Consider the following 11,291-nt stretch of genomic DNA (forward strand, 5'->3'; position numbering starts at 1 on the left):
GGTACTTTGAACTTGAACTTAAAACCTCCAAACTGTAAGAGAATAAACTACTATTTGTTAAGGTCATCCCCTTGTGGTATATTCTTGTCAGAGCGGTGCTAGGGAACCAGAACATGTACATAGACCAGGAGGCTGTCATTCAAACAGAGCAAGGGGACACTGCATGGTTTAAAATCAAGAAGGGATGTGTCAGGGTTGTATCCTTTCTCCACACTTATTCAATCTGTATGCTGAGCAAATAAACCTAGAAGCTGGACTATATGAAGAAGAACGTGGCATCAGGATTGGAGGAAGAATCATTAACAACCTGTGATACGCTGACAATGCAACTTTGCTTGTTGAAAGTAAGCATGACCTGAAGCACTTACTGATGAAGATAGAAGACTGCAGTCTGCAGTATAGATTACATCTCAATATAAAGAAAACACAAATCCTCACAACTGGTCCTATAAGCAGCATCACGATAAATGGAGAAAAGATTGAAGTTGTCAAAGATTTCACATTGCTTGGTTCTACAATTGATGCCAATGGAAGAGGCAGTTAGGACATCGGGTGACATATAGCACTGGGCAAATCTGCTGCAAGGGACTTCTTCCAAGTGCTGAAGAGCAAAGATGTCTCCTTGAGGACTAAGGTGCGCCTGACACAAGCCATGGTATTTTCAATCGCCTCATACACATGTGAGAGCTGGACAATGAATAAGAAAGACTGAAGAAGAGTTGATGCTTTTGAGTTGTGGTTCAGGCAAAGAATACTGAAAGTGCCACAGACTGCTAAAGGAACTAACAAATCTGTCCCAGAGGAAGTGCAGCCAAGTTGACACACAAGCATAACCACCACGGAAACCCTATGGGGTAGTTCTCTGTCCTCACAGGATCTCTGAGTCAGAATCAACTTGACTGTGGTGGGCTTATTGGTAGGCCAGATTATGTCATGGTAACAAATACACAGACCTAAATAAATAATCCATAAAAATAGCAAAGAAATAAAACGCTCCTCCAGACCTCACTGTGGCCGGACAGCGACGTCCGATAGCGAAGCTGGAGCGTGCAGCCGTGTGATGCTGGGTTAGACCATTTGGTGGAAACCTTCCTGCTGACTCGGGAGGCAGACGTGGAGAGGACGAGCGGGTGGAGCTGGCAGCCCAGAGCAAGAAGCCTGAAAACCGAACAAGAGTGTGCTGGGCGCTCTTGGTGAGGCTAGCCAGCAATGACGTGGTGGCCATGAGCTCAGGAGGGACTGTCCAGTCTGCACGAAGAAGTGCAAGTGCATGGGTCTGTCCAGGACGATGGGGAAAGCCGAGACCATGGGGATGGAGCAGCCGGATGAACACAGTGAATGCCAGGGAACTGTGCACGCGAAGATGGCTGGGGCCTCCGATGTTCTGTTACCACAACGGAAAAATGAAAAAAAAAAAAAAAAAAACGAAGAAGAGCAAGAGGGAGAAGTGAAAGTGAAGGGGTGATGGACACATGTTCATCACTGTGGAGTCTGGAAAAGCCCTGTGGCTTCAAGAGCTGGGGTTTTAAAGAGCCATGTCAGACAAAGTCCAATCAAATGCCTGGCCATGCCCAACACGGGGAGGGACCCTCAGGCCAGGATACAGGGAAGGGTGCTGAGAAGTGGGCTGTGCAGCCGACATGGTTCCCCTCAGAACCCTGGACCACAGAGTAGCCAAGGTGTTCCCCTCCGGGCCGAGGGTGGGAGAGGACGCTGCAGCTGGCAGCTCCCAAGGTGCTGTTTCCCATCAGCCCCGTCAGCAGCTGCTTTGGGCTGCCACCTGGGCCTCCCGGCCCCTCCCCTGCCACTGTCGAAGCTGGATCTTTGCAGCCTTGGCCACTTTCGGTGGAAAAGGAGTGGGCCCCAGGGCCGGGGAAGCAGGGAAGACATAGGGTTCCTGGACCAGCTGCCCACTTTAGGGCAGGGGGCTTGCCCACCTCTCCAGAGTTCTGGAGGCTACCTAGACCCTGCCACCCGAGCCCTGCACCTCTCTGGACTCAGTTTCCTCATGGGACCAAGTCCTGGAGGTGTCAGAGGGTAACCCCTAGGTGCAGCGCTTGCTTCCTTCCAAAGGGGTGGGGTTCTCCCAGCAGAGGTGAGGCCCCAAGCCTGCCACCAGACAGGGACCTGGCCTGCATGTGGATCCTAATTTCCCAGACTTCCAAACTTGAGCTATTGAAACCCTATGGATCCAAATGATCCCATCTATAACTGATCATGGTGCAGGACAGGGTAGGTTTTGTTTCACTGTGCAGTGTTGTTCGGGGGGCTGACTCTGATGACACCACCACTACCACCACTACCGCCACTAACACCAACACTAACACTATCACGACCAACACCACCACAACCAGCACTACCACCACCAACACCATCATCAGTAACAACCAGCCAACACCACTACCACCAACACCAACACCACCATCATCAAGAACACCATCAGCACCAACCATACCTCCACCACCACCACCTCCACTAACACCACCACCAATGACACCACCAGCAACAGAGCCATTACCACCACCATCACCAATACCACCACCACCAGCAATACCACCAACAACATTACCATCATCACTACCACCAACACCACCACTACCACCACCACCATCAATACCACCACCAATACCAACAACAATAACATTACCACCACCACCACCACTAACAATGATGAGAACACCACTAACACCACCAGCATGACCACCGCCACCAACGGGGCACTGGGTTCTGGGCAACAGCCCCACAAATGCTGGGCAGGAGGAGGGGACCAGGGCTGGCCTCAGCTGTTGTTTTTGTTTCTTCTTTTCAAAATGTGGAATGTTCTATGGGTACAGACATCTGTAAGTTTGTATGTGTGGTCAGAGAAGAATAAAGCCAGTCCCCTCACAAGCCTTTGGAAGGCCCACATGTCCATCTACGAGGGGTCCCTGAATGATTTACACTTGAGAGCCCAGCACATCACCAACTGGGGAAGGAGAGAGGCATCTTGGTGTCCTGTGGCTGCCATGACAAAGGGCCACAGAGTGGGAGGTGCCCATGGTTGTGGAGGCTGGAGTTCTGAATTCAGGGTGTCAGCAGGTCCATGTTCACTGACACTAGGCTCAAGGGTGGCTCCTTGGCTCCTCAGCCTCTGGTGGCCCTGGCATCTCTTGGCATCTTGGCATCGGTGCACCTTCCCGTGCCTGTCCACCTTCCCCTGTGTGGCTTTGTCTCCAGGCTGTTTTCCCTTTCGGAAGACGCCACTCAGAGGGTTTGGACCTGCCTACTCCTATCTGACCTCATTGACTTCATTGATAACACCTTCAAGAAAATCTAATTTCCTCAAACAAGGTCACCTTCACAGGTCCAGGGGTCAGGACTTCCGTGTAGCTTTAGAGGGAGGCACAGTTCACCTGGAACAGGGCACGATTGCCACCCGTAGACAAGGGTTCTGGGGACCGAAGCTGAGCAGAGCCTCTAGGGAGTTTGTGAGAGCCACCTGTCTCTTCTGGGGACTTGGGAAGGTCATCCCAGAAGCCTGTGACTCATCCTGGCCAGGCACTGGAATGGCAGGAGTGGCCCAGATAAGGGACAATTGGCAGGAATACGTCTGGGGTGCAGGCTCCTTCACTCTCAGCTTCTGCTAGCACAAGGGCCCTTGCCCAGCTCTCAGCCTTGTCCAGCCAGGGCACCGTGGGTGGGACAGTGGCCCCAGCTGACCCAGCAGCACCGCTTATGGGGCAGATAGGGCTGTCAGCATCCTGTGGCCAAGGCAAGTCAAGGACAGATGAGAGCTGGGCCAGATTGGTCGGGCACTCTGAGGGCAGTGGTGGGAGCCTCTGGGTGAGGGCCACCCTCCACCAGGGTGACCTTCAAGGCTCATTCCTCCATAGTGATGCTGTCATCCTGGAGTCCCTCACACCATCCTCCTGGGGACCCCATTGTCCTTCTCTGGAGGGGCCCCCTTCCTGCATGCAGCCTTCCTCTTGCTGTTATCTTCATCACCTAGTGCTGCCGTAACATGAATGTCACAAGTGGGTGGCTTTGAGGAAGAGACATTTATTTTCTCACAAGCTGACAGTCCAAATCCAGGTCTCAGCCTCTGGGCTGATACCACCCCTGGACCAGGCAGAGCCAATGACCTTGGTAATCACTACTGGCACCAGCTCTGATACCTGAGCAGGTATGTGGGCTTCTTGGGAATGTGGGGTCCTGAGGCTGAGGTGGCAGAGGTCAGCAGGGTGCAGTAGCTGATGGAGGAGCAGGAGCTGGTTAGCAGCCGAGCACTTAACCACGGCGCCTCCAGGGCTCCTCCCATAAGGATTACAGCCCAGCAAACCTATGGAGCAGTTCTATTCTGTAACACGTGGTGTTGCCATGAGTTGTAATCCACTTGATGACGTGGGTTTGGTTTTTGGTCTTCACATACTTACATAAGATAGCGGGCTGAATGTTAATGAGTTGGGAATGCAACTGGCAACGTTAGAATAAATACAGTGGGATAAACTGGAATAATGTGAGAGGAAGGAAATTATAAAGATAAGAACGGAGAGGAATGAACTGGAGTTGGGAACAGGGACAATAAGGGCATCAAAAGCCAAAGGTGCTTCCTTGAAAAGATTAATAAATGGACCGAAGTCTGCAAATTGGATTTTAAAAAATAGCCAACAACAACGACTCCAGGAAAGGAGAAGGGGACGGAGCTGCAGACCCAACAGGAGGTTGAGACGGTGCTGGTGGTGGGTGCCATCCAGTTGATTCCAACTCACAGCGGCCCGTTCAGCGGAACAGAGCTGCCCCCCAGCATTTCCCAGGCTGTGACCTTCACAGGTCTTTCTTTCCTGGAGCGCTGGGTGGGCTTGAACCACCAACCCTTTGGTTAGCTCTCGAGCACTTCACCATTGCACCACCAGGAAGAACACTATATAAGGCTGGACACTTGGACCGTTTCTTCTAAAACATGCACCTACAATCGGCTCAGCACTTGGACTTGTGGACATTTGTCTTGGAAAGTGAGCTATGCTCAGGTGTCCATAGCAGCTTGACTTGTAATAATCGGCGCTGAGAAAACCACAAGTGTCCTTCAGCAGATGCATGGTTAAACAAAGCAGGAGGTCCCTACCATGGCACACCCTCAGCAATGAAGAGGGATGAACTCGATATAGGTGACAACCAGGGTGGCCCAGGGAACTAGGCTGAGCAGGAAAAGCCAACCACAGTGGTCACTTGCCATAAGAGTCCATCAGTAGAACATTCTCAGAATGATGCAGGTTTAGAGATGGAGAATGGTTTGGGGGTTCCAGGGGTTAGGGGATGGGTGTGGTGACAGGGAGAGCCTTGTGGTGAGGCACAGCTCTGTGTCTTTATTGTGATGGTAGTCACAGGAAGCTATACGTGGGATGATTGCATACAACCTCACACACATGCGCACTTGACTTGTGCACACACATGCACACAAGTGCACACGACACGCGTGTATACATGACACACATGTATACATAAGTATGTGACACTTATACACACATGCACATGACATGCACATGGCAGACACAGACCAGCTCTGATACCTGAGCAGGTGTGTGGGCCTCCTGGCAATGTGAAGTCCTGGGGCCGAGGTGGCAGAGGTCAGCGGGATGCAGTAGCTGGTGGAGGAGCAGGAGCCGCTTAGCGGCCGAGCACTTAACCACTACGGCTCCCTCCATCAGGATTACAGCCCGGCAAACCTATGGAGCAGTTCTGTTCTGTAACACGTGGGGTTGCCATGAGTTGTAATCCACTTGATGACGTGGGTTTGGTTTTTGATCTTCACATACTTGCGTAAGATAGTGGGCTGAATGTTAATGAGTTGGGCATGCAACTGGCAACGTTAGAATAAATACAGTGGAATAAACTAGAATAATGTGGGAGGAAGGAAATTATAAAGATGACAACAGAGAGAAATGAACTGGAGTTGGGAGCAGGGACAATAAGGGCATCAAAAGCCTTTCACGCACATGTGCATGACTCACACACGGACACACATGTGCATATGCACAGACACATATACATGTGACACACACACATGTGAGTGCATGTACAAGTGGCAAATCTGATTCAGCTGTACAGGTGGCACCAATCCCAGTCTCCTGGAGCTGGTATCATAGTACAGGTATGCCCACAGTGGAGGAGGTGGGGTACACAAGGGTTCCCCATACATCCCTGTGCATTTCTTTCCAACTTCCTGTGAATCTGTAACTATTTCACAATAGAATGTTGACAAAATGTTGTAGGCCATGAAGCTTCAAAACTGTGAAGAAATGATATAGTGGTGTGGTGCAATGAGTCACGTTTATATGGCCTTCCTCACCATGATCACCCACCAACATGTTGGGCGGGACTATGCAAATCAGGTGCTGTAGCCCATTAAGAGGATTGGACAGCTTGCTAATAATCCAAATAAGGTGCATGGCACATTTGTGGAAATGGGACCATGCAAATAAGGTGTATGGAGCCCTAATGAGGGGATTGGTCAGTTTTTCTATCTCATTAGGCTTAAAATGAGCCTTCTCAGAGGCAGAAAAGGAGGCCCTCACTACCACCAAGAAGAGATGGGAGCGGAGTGTGTACTTTGGACTCAGGGTCCTGTGCTGAAAACCTCCTAGACCCAGAAGACTGAAAGAGAGAGCTATCACCCTGGAGATGGCACAAGACAGTGAGGAGCAGTGGCAGAGAAATGGCGGCAGCAGAGGCAGGAGACGGGAAGGAGAAGGTTCAGTGGGCTCCCCAGGCCACAGAGTAAGACAGCTGAGCACCTTCGAGGGTAGCCTGGCTGTTGGAGTGGGGTGCCTCCAGGCACTTGGTGGAGCTACACTCTCTAACCTGTGGGGCAGGGGAGTGCTTTTGGACAGGAGGCTTCCTGGCAGAGGGGGGTGTCCCAGGCACTTAGTGGTGGAACTAAAGAGCTTTGTAACACTGGCCCAAGCAGGGCAGATGCTAGGCCGGCCCGAGAAGCTGGAGGATTTGAAAGAGGTCTGCCACAGGCATGGCTGAGAGGCTGTCCTGGCTGAAGATCTGTATTCTTAGCACGTTCCTGATCCTGAATTGCAACCTGTTACTTCCCTTATAAACTCCAAAACTGTGAGTATGGTCTGTGAGTGTGATCTGTGGATTCTGTGTGGCAATGAATTATCAAACCCAGCAGAGAAAGAGAGCGTTGTGGGAGGGACAGCTGGTGTCAGAACTGGTGAAAAGTTTGGAGTGTGGAGGCGTATCTGACCTCCGTCTTGTCGGAATCGGCTTTGGGCTGGTGATGCTGATGCTGACTCCCCCCCCCCCCGCCTTGTGAAGTTAGACTAGGAAGTCTGATGCCGACGCAGCATTTTTATAGGCAGTTTTGGAAGTGAGACATGTTGCAATGGCTCCACACTCAGGGAAGCGTGAAACTTAGGAAGAGAAAGAACGAAGGGGCATGGGAAATGAAACTTTTGATTCTTGAGTGGTTACTTTGGTGGTTGTTACATGCAATAGCTGAAACGAAAGTAAGAGACGTTTTGCTGCAGCTGAGAGGACAAAAGCCACATCTGGAGTGGCCTGGGATGAAAGCCAGGCCAATTAAACGAGGTGACTGATAGAGGCCAGGGTTTTCTGGTTCCACCTCATCAGGGACCCAAGACAATATGCATATGAACGAGAAGACAGTGAAGGGTGGAGCAGAGAAGAGGAAACTGGTGTCTCTCTGAGTGTCTTATGGATGTAGACTGCTCCATATGAATGAGAAGATGGCCAAGGGTGGAGCAGAGAAGAGGAAACGTGTCTCTCTGAGTGTCTTACGGATGTAGACTGCTCCTTAGGAGCAGAGAGGGCAGCACCACTAATGAGGTGGTTGACGCAGTGGCTGTAAAAGGGGCTCAACACAGCAATGACCATAAGGATGGCACCTGACTGGGCAGCATTTCATTCTGCTGTACACAGGGTCACTATGAGTTGGAACCAATGTGATAGCACCTAACAAGGGAAACAACAGCCCTATGGAGATGGAATGTTTCATTTTAGTGCTGTGAAACAGACCTAAAAGTATGGTGGGAATGAGTACGGGTGTTATAGATAACAGAGAGCGTGGAACTCCACCTTCAGCCAGCATTTGATTGGATATGTTAAAAGAGAAAGTAGGATTTTCCAAAAGGAAACATAGGTTGTTGGTTTGCATGCAGTAGCCCTGTGTATAGAGTATTGGGGATTTAAGTTGAAAACCTGAGCCCTACCCAGAACCTTCGGAGTCAGGAAATCGGCATTTGAAAAGACGTGCAGATCTGCCCAGAACTGCCAAGAGAGCAGGAAACTTGCACTTGAAGGAAAGACCTGGAGAAAAATAATTGACTATTTCACTTGTGGCTTTTGAACAAGCTGCTTACCATTGGATGCATCCAGGCAGGAAAGGGCAGTGCCCAGCAGAAAAATATCCTTCCAGGACTGGAAGGTAAAGGGAGCTGGAGAGTGGACAGCCTGCTGTACTCACTTGCTGTGACCACCTGGGTCCACTCGAGGAGTGGAGGTGGGAGAAGTGCAGCAATGAAGAGACAGGCTGAGTTTGGACATGTTCCACTGGCACCTGTTGACCTAGCCCATGGAGGCTAGGGATGGGAGAGAAAAGGGGCTGGCTGGTCCGAAGTGCAGGGGGTCATGTGGATCCTGAGTCTGCGGATGGTGCCTGCTGACCTAGCCTACATGAGCTAGGGATGAGCTGACCTGAACCCTGCTGAATGAAGACAGAGAGGTTTGACACCGTGAGCTGGTGATGTGTGACACCATGGGCTGGTGCAAGTTTCTGCGATTTGATGGCTTGCTTTGGAAGCCCAAAGTTCCAGCCTGAACAGAAGGTTCTTCAGATCAAGGTGCATGCTTGTCTCCGCAGAGTACTAGTTTGATAAGACAGGCAATTTAAATATTGGCTATCTAAAATGGGGGAGATAAAGGCATGAAGCCGCTGGCTCACAAGCTTTCATACATGGGCTTACATTAAATGAGGGGGACAAGAGAGGGTCCCCACTGAATAGATCCCTTTTTTCCTGATGTGTCTGGGGATGAGGGGGGGATGTGGATAGGATTATATGACTCAGCTGTGAGTGTTGAGCTCTAGCAGGATTAATTGTGGTTTTCAACCCTATGATTGTGAGGACTGTAAGTGTGCAGTAGTGGACCAAGGATCCAGGTAAGGGGAGGGAGACAGGCAGGCCCCAGGCCCCCAGAGTCAGCAAAGGCAGGGAGTGGCCCAGGGACCACAAAGTGGCAGGATCCAGGTGGGAATTAGGTTAGGGGAAAGCGGAGAGGTTTCCAACAGCTAAGGGAGGCAAACTTGTCTGTCAGTTTGTCGTACTGTGGTGGCTTGTATGTTGCTGTGAGGCTTGAGGCTGTGCCACCAGTGTTTCAAGTGCCAGCAGGGTTGCACATAGTGCACAGGTTTCAACACAGCTTACAGACTGAGACAGACTAGGAAGAAGGAAGAGGCCATCCACTTCTCAAAGAATTGGCCAGGGAAAACCTTTCTCTGTTATAAATAGCAGAGAAACACTGTCTGACACATTACTGGGCAACTTTATGAATAACCCTGAAACATTGTCCAACACAATGCAGGAAGATGAGCCCCTTCGGTCAGAAGGCACTCAAAATACAAGTGGGAAAGAGCTGCCTCCTCAGAGTAGAACCAACCTTAAGGATATGGATAAAGTAAATCTTTCAGGACCCCCATGTGCTGACGTGGCATCACTCAAATTGAGGAGAAACAGCTGCAAACATCCATTAGCAATTGGAACATGGAACGTATGAAGTATGAATCTAGCAAAACTGGAAGTTGTCAAAAATGAAATAGAACCATAAAGATTGATATCCTAGGCATTAGTGAGGTGAGATGGACTGGTGTTGGCCATTTTGAATCAGACCACCATATGATCTACTATACCAGGAATGACAATTTGAAGAGGAATGGCATGGCATTCATCATCACAAAGGATGTTTCAAGATCTGTCCTGAAGTACAATGCTGTTAGTGATAGGATAATATCCATACACCTACAAGAAAGACCAGTTAATATGACTATTATTCAAATTTATACACCAACCACCAAAGCCAAAGATGAGGAAATTGAAGATTTTTATCAACTATATACTCTGAAATTGACCGAACATGCAATCAAGATGTGTTAATTATCACTGGTGACTGGAATGCAAAAGTTGGAAACAAAGAAGAATCACCAGTAGTTGGAAAATTTGGCCTTGGTCACAGAAATAATGCTGGAGATTGCATGATAGAATTTTGCAAGACCAATGACTGGTTCATTGCAAATACCTCTTTTCAACAACACAAACAGTGGCTATACATGTGGACTTTGCCAGATGGAGTACACAGGAATCAGATTGACTATATCGGTGGCAAGAGGAGATGGAAAAGCTCAATATCTTCAGCCAAAACAAGGCCAAGAGCTGATTGTGGATCAAACCATCAAATGCTATATGCAAGTTCCAGGTGAAGTTAAAGACAATTAAAACAAGTCCATGAGAGCCAAAATATGATCTTGAATATATCCCTCCTCAATTCAGAGACCATCTAAAGAACAGATCTGATGCTTTGAATACCAATGACTGAAAACCAGAGGAATTGTGGGGTGACATCAAGAACAACATCCATGAAAAAAGGAAGAGATCATTAAAAAGACAGGAAAGGAAGAAAAGACCAAATTGGATGTCAGAAGAGACTCTGAAACTTGCCCTTGAGAGGAGAGTAGCTAAAGCGAATGGAAGAAATGACAAGATAAAGGAGCTGAACAGAAGATTTCAAAGAGCAGTTTGAGCAGACAAATCCAATTACTATGATGAAATGTGCAAAGACCTGGAGTTAGAAAACCAAAAGGGAAGAACATGCTTGGCATTTCTCAACCTGAAAGAGCTGAGGAAAAAATTTAAGCCTTGAGTTGCAGTATTGAAAGATTCTATTGGCAAAATATTGAATGATACAGGAAGCATCAAAAGAAGATGGAAGGAATACACAGAGTCACTGTACCAAAAAGAACAGGTCGAATCTTCATCCATTTCAGGAGGTGGCATATGGTCAAGAACCAATGGTACTGAAGGGAGAAGTCAAAGCTGCACTGAAGGAATTGCCAAAGAACAAGGCTCCAGGAATTGATGGAATACCCAGTGAGATGTTTCAACAAATGGATGCCCCGCTGGAGGCACTCACTTGGCTATGTCAAGAGATTTGGAGGACAGCTACCTGGCCAACTGACATGAAGAGATCCATATTTGTACCCATTCCAAAGAAAGGTGATCCCACAGAATGTG

This window comes from Orycteropus afer, unplaced genomic scaffold (assembly GCF_000298275.1).
Source record: "Orycteropus afer afer isolate SDZICR_OR568_19922 unplaced genomic scaffold, OryAfe1.0 scaffold00244, whole genome shotgun sequence".
In the NCBI taxonomy this organism is placed as follows: domain Eukaryota; kingdom Metazoa; phylum Chordata; class Mammalia; order Tubulidentata; family Orycteropodidae; genus Orycteropus; species Orycteropus afer.